The 13652-nt window shown below is 38.2% G+C and overlaps 1 protein-coding gene across 5 annotated transcripts in view; it reads right to left on the bottom strand.

Annotated features, from left to right (window-relative positions):
* Window positions 1-13170, bottom strand: part of Tanc2 (tetratricopeptide repeat, ankyrin repeat and coiled-coil containing 2) — a 280297-nt gene extending 267127 nt beyond the window's left edge. For all 5 annotated transcript variants that reach the window (XM_042673733.1, XM_042673734.1, XM_042673735.1 and 2 more), the window contains exon 1: window positions 13050-13170. The gene's annotated coding sequence lies outside the window, so the exon portion shown is untranslated. The remainder of the gene's footprint in view (window positions 1-13049) is intronic.
* Window positions 13171-13652: the final 482 nt, after the last annotated feature.

Here is a 13652-nt window from a genome sequence, read left to right as displayed (position 1 = left end):
GTAAAAAGAATTCAAATATCCATTTTGTGAACAGATAAGATGTAGTATTTTCATATGCTGTGGAAATCAGGAATAAAATAATAGAATTTATCACAATCTTCCAATAGATAGGCAATAGATATTTTTTTTGGGGGGGGTCCGGTCGTGGGGCTTGAACTCTGGGCCTGGGCACTGTCCCTCAGCTCTTCAGCTCAAGGCTAGTGCTCTACCACTTGAGCCACAGCACCACTTCCGGCTTTTTTTCTTTTTGCTTATGTGGTGCTGGGGAATCGAACCCAGGGCCTCATGCACGCAAGGCAAGTGCTCTACCACTGAGCCACTTTCCCAGCCCCAGGCAATAGATATTTAAGCATCAAAAATGCAAAGTAAGATGGCCCAAATTCACAGGGATAATTAGGATACTACTATTTAAATAAAACTTAGGACCAAAAAAAAGAAAACATCTTGATAAATGACCAACAGAGATTAACCTAAAAAACATGCTAAAGAAACCAATAGCAAATGACTACATTTATCTTGTAAAATAAAACAAATTACACACCATATGATTGCATTTGTATAAATGCCAAATGTAAATTTATAGAAACAAGAAGCAGATCAGTGGTTACTTAGTGCTAGGGGAATGGAGACTGACTGTCAATGGACTGAAGAGAATTTTTTTAGGTGATGAAAGGCTCTAAACTTGGACTGAAATGGTAGGTATACAAAACTAATTCACTTATGGTCACTAAGTGTACATTTATAATGAGCAAATTTCACAAGTAAATTATACCTGAATAAAGCTGCAAAACAGAAAGGGGGAAGAACTGGACAAGTGAACAACCTGGAGAGGCAAATCCAAGAAAAATTGATCTACAAAAAAAGACCACAAATCAGAATTGGAGATGTGGCTCAAATGGAAGAGTGCCTGCTGTGAAAGGGGGGAAGGAGCTTAGTAAGAGTGTAAGCCACTGAGTTCAAGCCTCAGTACTGAAGGAAGAGGAAGGAAGATGAGAAGGGACAGCTTTAATTAACAACTGGAAAAAACAGCTTTTGAAAGAGGGAGAAAAAGACAGATAATTTATAGTAATGATGTAAAAAGGCAGGTGATAAGGAAATTATTTGTATATTTTTGAAAAATAGAAAGCAAGTTCACTAGCTAAGAGGAAGGGGGAAAAAAGGAAATTTTGAAAATATGAGAACATAGGAAAAATATAATCATCTAAGAGAATGGGAGTAGAAAGAGCCAGATAGCTGGGCAGTGCTAAACAATAAATTTAAAGTCATTGGGTACTAGCCAAAAACTTAAAGTCACTATATTATAGATGTTATGTTCCAGCTATATTTGCCAATAAGCATAAAACAAGAAAGACTGGTATTACCCAGTGTTATGTTTTGTCAAGTAGGAACAACTATGGGAGAGGGGTGAAAGGGATTGAAAGTAGAATCAGGAAAGCAACTGTAATGAAAGGCTGATGTAATACAGCTAGAAAAAGAAGTGGGCAAAAAAAAAAAAAAAAAAAAGGAAGTGGGCATGTAAGGATATTATTGAACAGAAAGGGGAGTAAGGAAAAGGTCCCAATGAAGTCACAGAATTAAAGTTATTGGGTACTATAAATGAGGCAGAAAAGTGGAAGGTGACAGTTGAAGAATTAAATGTCAGAAACTAATTACCAAAAAAAGCTGCAGTTATTAGTAAAAAGTTCTTAGGCACTGATTCCCAATCAATGCTGGCTGCACAGTAAAGTCACCTTGAAAACTGATGAATATCCTTGGTTACATCCCAGACAAATAATATATAAATGTATAGTGTGTGTGTGTGTGTGTGTGTGTGTGTGTGTGTGTGTGTGTGTGTGTGTGTGTGTGTGTGTGTGTGTGTGTGTGTGTGTAAGTGCTAGGCATCAATGATTTTGGAAACTCCTCAGACAATACAATGCATTGAGGGTTTAAAAACATCTGCATAGGATATGCCATAGAAATGAATGGTTAAGGAAGAATACAAGATCACCGGAGGAAAGAAAGTCAAGAGGTCAGAGTATTAGATGCACTATCTGTTTACACACTGACATCACCAATAATTCAACCAGAGAACTAGGAAAGCGACAATGAGCCTAGAATTCTAGATACATCAACAAGAAGCAAAGAGAAGACACTACTGAAGAACTCTTCCAGAGAGGAGCCTTTAGTAGGAAAGCTAGATTTTCAGTTAGCTGCAGGGGTTGAGAACATTTGGTATCAGTCCTCAAAATGATTTAGCACATGAAAGGACAGATACATAAGCTTCTTGTAGGCTGCCTATGGCGGCTGTCTGCTGGTATTGGTATTTTGTATAGCCCTCTAATGATGTTATAAATATCCAAGTGGCCCTTGGCAGAAGAAAAGGTTCATCACCCCTGATAGAACATGTAGATAAAGGTATTGTTTGGAAAAGAGGTTAAAAATAGTTTTGCAGATGATTGACAATGAGTTCTGGAAGGCACAGACTGATGGTTTCATGGTCACAGAGGGGGTGAAAATTGGGTCATGCAAGAAAGATGAAGAAAAAGACAAGGCCAAGAAATTGCAGAAAGATGTTTTATTTTTTAACAAAGGGGAAAAATAAACAGAAAAAGTGCTGTAAAATTAAAAAAAGTTTTCCTGAGCCTACCCACATTCTAAAAGATTTTTTAAATTAATGTCAAATAAAAGTGTCATGAAAGTTAATCTCATATAAAGTCATTACTTTTAAGAAGAGAGAGAATAAGGAGAATATCATCTCTAAAGATGATGAAAGCATGCCAGAATGACATGTCCACATAACTGATCAAAACTCTAACAAGCTATTTCAAAAGGAGCTAAAATGTTTTGAGAAAAATAGCATAAGAGATGAAAGAACAAAAATAAGACTTATAAAATCTCAAAAAAAATGATGACCTAGCTCAGGAAACGATAAAAAATAAAAGGAAAAAAATCTTCTAGAAAATTAGACAAAAATGAAAAAAAAAAAAACAAAAAGAAAATCCCTTAAGAAAAATAGAAGGTGAAAGAGAGGAAATCTTAAAAAAGAAGCTAGGCATGGCAGTGCACACTTGTAATCTCAGCAGTCAGGAGGATGAAGCAAGACAACAGTGAGTTCCAGGCCAGCTTGGGCAATTTATTGAGACCATATTTCAAACAACAAAGCAAGGACTGAAGGTGTTGCTCAGCAATATGGCACCTGCCTAGCAAATGTGAAGCCATGAGTTCAAACTCCAGTACCAAACAAAACAAACAAACAAAAAATAAACAGGTAGAAAGTATTGAGTCAGGCAGGGTGGCTCATACCTCTAATCCTAGCTATTCAGAAGGCTGAGTGAGGTCTAAAGGATTGTAATCAGCCAGGTCAGAAAAGTGGAAAAAATAATACATCAAGTAAATCTTTCCTAAATAAGAAAAAATTACTGCATTTTAGAAAAGCACTTTGAATAATTGACAACAGCTCCGAATAAGAAAAAGAATATACTCTAATTACTAAACTTTATAGTAATAGTAATAGTAGTAGTAGTAGTAGTAGTCATGGGGCTTGAACTCAGGGTCGGGGCACTGTCTCTGAGCTCTTTCACTTAAGACTAGTGCTCTTTGACCCACTGTACCACTTCTGGTTTTCTGGTGGTTAATTGGAGGTAAGAGTCTCATGGACTTTTCTGCCCCAGCTGGCTTCAGATCTCAGTCTCTGGAGTAGCTAGGATTATAGGTGTGAGCCAACAGCACCCAGCTTATTAAATTATTTTTAACAAAGGAAAAACTGAGGTCCCAGAGGAAGAGACAGAAATCTGTACAGTCAGGAATAAGTGTCCAAGAAATATGAGCTGAGTTGCAAATACTGGGTTTCTCATGATATAAAAGAGAAAAAGTACACAAGATTTGGCTTGATAATTTTGGAGCACGTAAGTAAAAGAGAACTGCAAGTGTAGAAGATAAAGAAATACATATAAAAAGAAATACATCTTTATTCAAGTAAGGATTCTTATCAACTACAAAGTTACTATTTTTTAAATATTTTAATTGTTATTATAAAGGTGATGTAAAGAGGTTACAGTTAAATAAGTCAGGTAAAGAGTATATTTGTTTTTGGACAATGTCACCCCTTCTCTTGCTCTCTCCTAGTTTTTCCCTCCCATTCCTACTCACAAGTTACACAGTTCATTTTCAACATAGTGTCCAACAAATACCATTGCTGTATTCATTCACCCATTGCCCCTCTATTTCTGTGTCTCCCCCTTATAACTCCCAGCGACACATAAATGAAAAAACAGAACAAAAACAGCAAAAAAAGAAAGATAAGAAAAAACTCTTATTTTCACTTCCTGGAGTTCATTTCAATAAATATTATTTTATATGATCTTTCACCTAAAGGATACTCTTAGGATACGAACACAAAGGCACAATGCCTATCTGCATCTGATCTTATTATGTAATACTTATCACTATTATTACTGTTCTAAAATTTTACCATTTTTTCTGATATTTGATAAAACACGGGCTCTTTTTTCCCCCAGTATTCACTATTCTCAGTATTTTTTCCCCAGTATTCACTATTGCATGTGGTAGAAGAGATACGAAAAAATCCTAGAACAATGTCATCATGTATGACCAGACCTGAAAATGTCATTGAAATGACTTCAAAATGTCAGATGCTATGAAACACATTATTTGGTCAAGAAGAACAAGAAAAGGCATCAAAAAGATTTAAGCCAACATTTCCAAGGCAATGAGTACTTGCATAAAGATTAACAAAATGCTCATTAAGCCAAATGCAGCCAAATACAGTATCTTAAAAGATGCTAGCCCACCCATCCCACTCTAGAAATATGCTAACATCCAAACTGGCAATAAAAAGGTCAGTAATGTGAGCAAAGTTTAGGCAAAGGATCCACAAAATGCTCCCAAGATTCTAAATTAGACTTTTGTCTATTTTTAAGACCAAAGAATTGTGCAAAATTGCTATTCACATGGGCAGGCACCTCTCTATGCCTTTTTTATAAACACAAATATAAAACTAATTAAGTTTCACCTAAAGAAAGATGATCACATAGGTTTTGGTTTGGGTAGGTTTGTTTTTGTTTTGTTTTGCTGGTCCTAGGGCTTGAACTCAGGCCCTGAGAGCTGTCACTGGGTTTTTTTTGCTCAAGATAGTCTTCTTAGTACCTTGTGCCTAGTTTTAGTGTATTTTCTGTTTTGATGGCTGAAATTTGGATAAAGCACAAAAGCTAAATAGTCTTTGGAAGCTTGGTAGTAGGTATTTGTTTTACTCTAGGAAGTTTATTTCTATTCATATTCTGTTGAGTCCTGTAGGGTTCCCTAGGATTGTGAAGTAGGGTAAATGAAGGTAATTACCTTTAGTAGACTTGTATAACCAAAACTTACTAAAGCACATAAACAAATAACTAAGCAAATACATTCAAACCCTGTTTAAAACCTTAGCGCTTCCTTTTTTTAGAGTTTTAAAGAGGAAAAGAGACTTATTTTAGAAACTTTTATTTTGCCATTATTGACATTATTTAAGGAGGAATATTAAATTTCAATTTTAACTGAAAAATAACAGTAATAAAGAAATGAGCCAGGTGCTGGTGGCTCAAGTCTATAATCTTAGTTACTCAGGACCAGCACAAAAATAAACAAATACAGAAGTAATAAATATAAAATATCTAGTGTAAAAACAAGCTGGAAACATGACTCAGTAGAAGAACACTGAGCAAGTGTGAAGCCCTGCATTCAAACCCCAATGCCCTCACCAAAAAAAAAAAAGAAAAGAAATAATACCTAATGTCAGAAACTTTCTTCAGAATCAGATGTAAAAAGAGTCTCATCAGAAGATACAATAGGGACCAATTGGTCAGATAAATTATTACTAAGGAAAAACAGCCAAATTGTTCTAGGTTAATAGAAACTCATTATTCCCTGCAAAGTCCAAATAAGGTGAGCTCTAATCCATTGACATTAATGGGTGCATACTATGTAATAGACCAAAGATGGGCAAACCTTTTCTATAAAGAGATAGATAGTAAATATTTAGGCTTTTCAAGCCATATGGTCTCTATGGCAACTACTCTGCTGTTGTACCCCAAACAGCCATAACCATTATGTAAACAAAAGAACATGGCTATGTTCCAATATAAAGTCTTTATGGACACTGGAATTTAAATCCTAACTAATTTTCACATGTCAAGTAGTATTTTTTTTATCCTTTTTCAATTACTTTTAAAATTTAAAAACTATTCTTCAATTCTAGGCAATACAAAAGCAGATGATAGGCTGGGATTTGGTTTGTAGGCTACAATTAGCCAACACCCATAATATAGAAATAAATAATTTGGCCAAAATTCACATAAAGAGACTTCTAATTCTGTCATTTCAGGAAACATAAGAAAGGAATAAAATATTATTTATCTTTAGGATCTATTTTAATCATATTCCACGTTGCTCTGAAATTTTTTAAGGTGTATGTTTATATATACATGTATATGTCTTTCTCTAAATTTACTTCCTGATGCCTACAACTTCCTGATTCCACAATAAGAGATGAGGCTTCAAAGGCATGACTGAGATAATTGTCAATAATGTTTAATTTGAATATTTACAAGTATAAAGGGAAACTGAGAGTAGCAAACCCAAGCTGGGCTAAGGGGTAGGCAAAACCTTTTTTCCGCTCTAAAGATAAGGGTTTAGGCTAAAACCTTAAGGAAAAGCAAAGGAAGAACTCGCCCAAGAACAAAGGAGAGGAGTCAAGCACTCCATGGAAACAAAGCTTCATATAGAAAAGTATGAAAATTTAAGAGGATATTGCATTCTGAAGGAACCATAAGTAACTCAAATTACCTGAGAAATAGCTTTAAAGAAGAAAATGGTACATAATGAATCAAAAGAGGATACAGGAAAGATCATGAAGGACCTTATATGGTTTCCTAAGGAGTTTCCATTTTTATCAATTCAATGATGAAAAGCCACTGGAAGATTCTTAAGAAAAATAACAAAGAATACATTTTGAAAAACAGCTTTGGCAGCCACATGTAGGTATCTTCAAGGAAATATACATAAATCTGACATGAATGGTAAAGATGTTACAGCAATAGTTTCATGCCTGTAGGAGGCTGAGATCGGTGACCTGAGGATTGTAGCTCAAAGCCAGTCTGGGCAGAAAAGCCCATGAGTCCTATCTCCAATTAACCAGCAAAAAGCCACAAGTTGAACTGTTATTCCAGTAATAAGAGTGGCAGCTGTGAGCAGAAAAAGCTAAGGGAGAGCACCCTGCCCCTGAGTTCCAGCCCCAGTACCAGCACCAAAAACAAAAAAAGCAATAAGATAATTTACTATCATGCAATCACTGTTTAGAGGACTGGCAACAGACTCTCAAGTTCTGATTTTTTTTTAAAGGCATTTATTTGAGAGGTGGTATCATGCACCAAATAAAGGCAGAAATAGATTCTACTGGGAAGAAAAGGATAAAGGAAAGCATAATTAAGATTAATACCAACTCATTTCCTTTGCCTATTAAATTTAGCCATGTCTACCTTCAACCATCCAAGGCCAAATAGAAACTCAACATAACAAAATATTCCTGGCTTATACCCCTAATCCTGGCTACAGAGACTGAGATCTGTGAATTGAAGTTTGAAGCCAGACTGGGCAAGAAAGTCTGTGAGACTTTCATCTCCAATTAACCACCAAAAAACCAGAAGTGGAGCTGTGGCTCAAGTGGTAGAATGCTAGCCATGAGCAAAAAAGTTCAAGGACAGTACCCAGGTCCAGAGTTCAAGCCCCAGGACTGGTACCAAAAATGAAAAAAAGTTCTAGGCCAATCAGGACAGCAAAGTCCATGAGATCTCATCTCAATGGAAGAAGCTAGACATGTTAGCACTGGCCTATCATCCCAGCAATAGTGGGAAACAAAAAAATAGAACAGCAGTCCAGGCATATGCCTAGAAAGTCAGATTTTATCTCAAAAATAGCTAGGGCACAAAAGAGCTGGAAGCATGGCTCAGAGGCAGGGCATCTGTCTAGCAAATGCAAGGCCCTGAGTTTAAACTCTAGTACCACTAAAAATAAAACGAAATAAGCAACTTTTCTGACAATTATAACATCCAAGATTAAAAAATATATAGTGAAATGGGTTGGGGAGTAATAAATTAATTGTACAGCTGTACCATAAAAATTAAACTGATCTAGTAAAAAAAAATCTATTTCCATAACTAGCTAATGATTTTATAATTACTTAGAGCTTTGTGGAATGACAGTTACACACTAGAATTTTTGTTTCACTTATTACATCCTAAGCCTACTTTCATCTTCTAAATTTCAGGACAGAAATATCTTGGTCTTCACTTAATATTACCTTGAATTTTAAAAATTCATTCTCTAAAAAAGCTGGGCACCAGTAACTCACATTTGGATCCTGAGTCCTTTGGAGGTTTATATTGGTCAACATTAGGATCATGGTTTCAGACCAAGTCAGAAAAAGAAGTCTGAGAGACTCCATCTCCAGGTAAGCTGGGCATGATGGCACACAATTGTCATCCCAGCTACTACCAGGGAGCCTAAAATAGGCAGGTGCTTGTCCAGTCAGGAAGTGAGATCCTATCTCAAAAAACAACCAGTGGAAAAAGGGTTGGAGACATAGCTCAGTGGGAGAGCACTTGCCTAGCAAGCTAAATGCCCTGAGTTCAAACCCCATACTGTCAAAAAAAATGCCAGTGGCTCATGCCTATAACCCTAGCTACTCAGGCCAAGATCTTAGAATCAGTAGTTCAAAGTCAGCCAGCAGATAAATAAATACACAAGACTTTTATCTCCAATTAACAAGTAAAAGGTCAGAAGTAGAGGTGTAGCTCAAGTGATAGAGCACCAGCCCTGAACAAAAATTCCAAGCGAGAGAACAAGGTCTAAAGTTCAAGCCTAAGTACCAGCATACAAAAAAAGCAAAGAAATGAAGAAACAAAGAAAGAAAAAGAACTGACCACTAATTAAGTACCTACAGACTGTAAGCCTTTAAAGCTTTCCTTCTAACATTTCTTTCCACAATTTTTCCCAAGGGATATATACTCTATTTACATATCTCCTTGATAACTTTTTATTAACTATCAAACAATCTTCATCTAAGGCTATTCTGATAAACAAAGTAAGAGCTTTCATGGCATTATAACAAAGTGTAAATGATTCTATATAGTTATTTATATAATTTTTCCCTCCAATAACAATAGTTGAGATAACAGACATATTAGCAAATATGAAAATGCTAAATATCAATTCACTCAGAGAAAAAAAAGAAATTATACAAATAATAAAGCTAGCTTTCAGGATTTAATTCCTTGACCCAAAAAGTAAACAGCCATCTGCAACAACCTGTTCTAGGTCTTTGAAAGGAAATCTGAGTAGTCAGTAAAGATATTCCAGCTAATATCAGGTGATTCTGGCTAAATTCAATCCAATGTAATTTCAACTACTGTGTCCAGTGTGTCTTGAACTGAATTTTTATTCTATTGAAAAGGGAAGAAATATGATATAGAAATTTTTGTTGCATTTCTTTTATGCACACCACTATGTATCTAATAAATACCTACTACTCAAATATTCCCCTTTGGAACTACTGGGTTAGTACACTCCTTTCTAGATCCACAGCCCTTTCCAAAATCATTCATACAGAGCCACTTAGAAAATTCTAAAAGAGCAATAGCCCTTATAGGGATCAGAGGAAAAAGAAGTATCAGCATGGGATAGACAAGTGATGGAAGAAGGGATTCATAAATGTTTAACAATGTTGATAATTTTTTATGAAAGAGACAGCTCAAGTTAGGTTTTACAAATTAAGTATTCTAAAAAGAATTACCAACCAGTATCAAACAAAAGAGCATGGCCTGAGTCCATATTTAACTTATTGACTACACTAAATTATATGAACACATATCCTGAGTAAGTTTTAGCCGTATCAGTCATATCAGTAGATTATATTGAATCCTATATTAACAACTGTATGTTAAGATAAGAGCATTTTGTTACATGAGATGTGTTATTTGCACCATAATTGAGAAAATTTTCTGTTGAAAAGAATAACAGCAGTAGTTTGGCTTGAAAAAGAAAATAATCATCAGAATTGCTGGAGGTAGTGTTCCATTTCTTAAAACAGGAAGATACGTGTGAGTTACACTGTTATTCTTTATAATTTGTTCATTTTATAAACACTTCAAGTATGTTTAAATGTTAAGAAAAATCTGAGCAAACATTTGCTCATGGAAGTTAAATATACTTAAAGCTTCAATCTGTTTTTGCTATTTTTAAATAAAATAGAAATCATTAAAACATCAGTAAACAAGGAAAATAATAATTTCTCCTTAATTTTCATTAAGGAAATTAGCAATAAAATTTTACTGAAAAGAAACTGTGTGTATAATGTATCAATCTATATTCAATATACCTAAAAGTAAAGTTCTCTTCCAAACCAAACTCCATCACAAATATTTCTTTGGCCACATAAAAAGTATTCCTTCCTCTACTTACAAAACCAAAAATGAATCAGAAAACAAGTTTCTAAAGAAAAGTGTTTCACTCTAAGTAACTATAATTTTTGCATATGTGTACACTTAATATTTATGTGAGTTCTACTAGATTTATTCACATTTACAGTGTTTCCTTTATCATAGGTATGTACATTTTATTTATGCCTTGGGGATACTAATTTGAGTGAAAGGACAATATAGTATTCTGAAACAGCTCTTCTACTTCTTAGGCATAGAATCTTGGGCAAGTTACTGAATCTGTGTTCCAGTATCTCATGGAGAAAATAAAAAATAACAGTATATAGTTCCTAGGGCTTTAAAACTGATTAGAACAAATGTAAAAGAGGACTAGCATAGAGTAGGTGCTTTGTAAATGTTGGGCTTTTATTACCAGTAGTATTAATTCCCCATCTCTCCGAACATACTAAAACCATTCTTAGCAATCTGAATTATTGACTAAAATCATATTACTAGTTAAAATAGACATCAAATCTAAATTACAATGCGTCTGAAGCCCTGCAACTTTGAAGAGAACTGATTAATAAATCTATATTACCACTCCAAAGATAAAGAACAATCCAAAAGTACTAGCTCCCAAAAACACAACTATCAATTTCTTCCCTTACACAAGGGGGCAGTGATAACAAGAAAAGAATGGGGCTCTGTAACACCTCTTCCTACAGACAGTAGGGGGTGGCAGTACATATGGCTTGCAGTCAGAACAAAACAGGAAGACCCAACAGAACTGCTCTTTATTCTTCCCTGGCCCTGTCCTCTCTTCTTTAGCCTCAACAGAGCCTCAAGATAAGGAAAATACCGACGGAAAAGACAAAAACCCAAAATTAATCATCAAGGAAAATCAAATTTTATCTTTGAAGAAAATGATCCCTCAGTGGCTGAATTTGGAACCAGGGGGAAGCCAATCAGTATGAATTTCCAGATTACATGGCAAATTACAACATCTACACAAGTATCAATTTTTGTGTAAGAATTGTAACATAATAAGACAAACTCTCATCATAAACATATTCTAATGAACACATCCAGTTAGTTCTGCTTTTGTTTCACAGTAAGAGACAGTCATTGTATATATATATATATGGTATATCACATAGCTCATCTAGCTCTTTTGTTACTTCTGAAATTTCAGCTATGTTCTGACAATCCTCTCAAAACACAGATGCTCCTAAAAGGAAATCACAATGTTTTTACAGCATGTGGGCAATTTCACATATATGTATATATGTACATATTTATATACATCTAGAAAGAGACAAGAGAAAAAAATGGGAGAAGAGGGAAAGAAGGAAGGGATATTTTTGTGGTCACATTCCTAAGATGATCTACCTGAGAAATGCTAAAGAAACAGTCCCCTGACAGTGTCCATGTTGCTTTTTATGCCAATTTTCTGCATTCCATTTTTCTCTTATTTTACCATTCCAACACCCAGAACATAGAAGAATATTTCACTACTGCCCTCCTCCGTAATTAGCCATCCTGATGGCTTTGGCTCCTACCCTCAAAATGCCTGAAAATTTACCCCTTTTGTTCACCATATTGTTTTGTTTCCTTCATTCATTTTCACCTGTGTAAAAAAAATCAAGAAAGGGGCACATATGAAAAAATGTTTCCCCTTGCCTAATAATCTTGAACTCACAATTATGGTCAAGATACTTGGATTGTTTGGGGGTTTTGCTTCTTGTGTTTTGTTTCTTTTCCTGTAAAGGAGCAGAGAGTGAAAGACACCCCATGTACACCAAATCCTCTTCCCAATGTTAATTATCATTGTTTATGTTTTATGAAAAACATGTTCCACATTCCACACCTGGAACAGAAGACAGGGCAGGATTCTGTCAGTGCTCTCTACGCGCTGAAGGCAAAACCTGGAATTATTTTAGTCCTATTTTTTTTTCTTTCCTCTCTCACAACCAGATACAAATTGCTTTTTGCTTTCACGTGAGTACTTTCCCTATGCCAAAAAAAAAAAATAGCCTAAAAAATAGCCTATAAGCTTCCCCTCTATTTCCTGTGGCAAAATAATCTAGCAATGGGCCCTATTAATATTTTATTACACCACACCTCCTTCCCAAGAGGAATTATTAGTATCACTAATAACTCTTCCACCAGGAATTTCTACACCACCCGGGCGAGCCCATCCTGTGCCTTTACCTGGCACATTTCACAACTACTTGCATGCTGCATTCGGGGGGACACGTTTTGCAAAACTCGTTCTGCACCACATTCCCTGACACGTTGAGCCAATCTGCCTGGCACCTTCCTGCTATGGATCCCTGTCACCCGCACACACTCCAGGTACCAAATGCCATGACACCTTCGGTGACAGCCAAGTGGCCGAACCCCCCCACACCCAACCCATCGGTTGCAAGTGCCACATGCGGAGGCAGCCTGATTCCCCACGCCCCCGACACCGGAGGCACTTCGCTGCCGGGGTTCGCAGTCTCCGCACGCGCCCCCGCCCCTCTCCGGGAGCTGAGGCGTCCGTGGCGAACGTCCCTGTCACTAGAGCGACCTTCCCTAACCCGGCTCCCTCGGCCCCCTTACCTGCCGCTCGGAGGGGTCTGGCGCACCTCGGGGTCCAGCCCGCGTCCCCGTGGTCTCCGGGTGAGGACCGCGCCGTTCGCCCGTGCCGCCCGCGCCTCCCCAGAGCCCCTCGCTGCCTCCGACGCCCCCCCCCCCACCGGAGGGTCTGCGCCCCGGTTCGGCGCGACGGGGCCTCGCGGCGGGCGGGCGGGCGCAAGCCGCGGTGGTCCTCCTGTCAGCGGCGGCGCGGGGGCACTCTCGCCCCTTAGCGCGGCGGCGGCGGCGGCGGCGGCAGCAACGGCGGCGGCGGCGGCGGCGGCGGCGGCGGCGGCGGCGGCGGCGGCGGCGGCGGCGGCGGCGGCGGTGGGCGCCTCGCTCCGCCTCGCGCGCGGCACAGCCCGGAGGTGAGCGTGAGGGGGATGGGAACGGGGGCGGGGCCGCCCGGAGGGGAGGCGCGGAGGGCGGTGGCGGCGGCGGCGGCGGCGACCACGGGAGGGCAGCGCTGGCGGCCCCAGGGCCCGGCGCTCCGAGCGTCCGCAGCTCGCCCGCGCCGGGCGAGCGGCTCGCGTGAGGCGGCGGTGCCAAGCGGGCCCCGCCGGAGCAGCGCGCGCCCAGCCACCCGCG

The sequence above is a fragment of the Dipodomys spectabilis genome, unplaced genomic scaffold (genome assembly GCF_019054845.1).
Source record: "Dipodomys spectabilis isolate Male_0828 unplaced genomic scaffold, ASM1905484v1 ptg000018l, whole genome shotgun sequence".
Taxonomy (NCBI): Eukaryota; Metazoa; Chordata; class Mammalia; order Rodentia; family Heteromyidae; genus Dipodomys; species Dipodomys spectabilis.
Note: the sequence above shows the minus strand (reverse complement) of the source record. Positions and strands in the feature narration are given on the sequence as shown.